This window comes from Portunus trituberculatus, chromosome 18 (assembly GCF_017591435.1).
Source record: "Portunus trituberculatus isolate SZX2019 chromosome 18, ASM1759143v1, whole genome shotgun sequence".
Taxonomy (NCBI): Eukaryota; Metazoa; Arthropoda; class Malacostraca; order Decapoda; family Portunidae; genus Portunus; species Portunus trituberculatus.
Window position 1 is genome coordinate 1,864,535 of NC_059272.1, and position 257 is coordinate 1,864,791.

Below are 257 nucleotides of genomic sequence, written 5' to 3' on the forward strand. Positions count from 1 at the left end.
ACACATCACCATCCATTGCTCTGGTACCATTACAGACCCACTCATCACTCATAAACCACCTCCAAGTCATCACCACCCATTACCACCATTATTACCATTGCCACCATTACTACATTGCCTTTATCGTCCACTATCATCCAGCTATCACCACCCATTATCACCATTACTAACCACCACTTATTGCCCATATCGCTCTCTATCATCCATCATTCCTCCCTATTTCTTATCTCCAAGTCTAAATGTCACTGCATCATTTA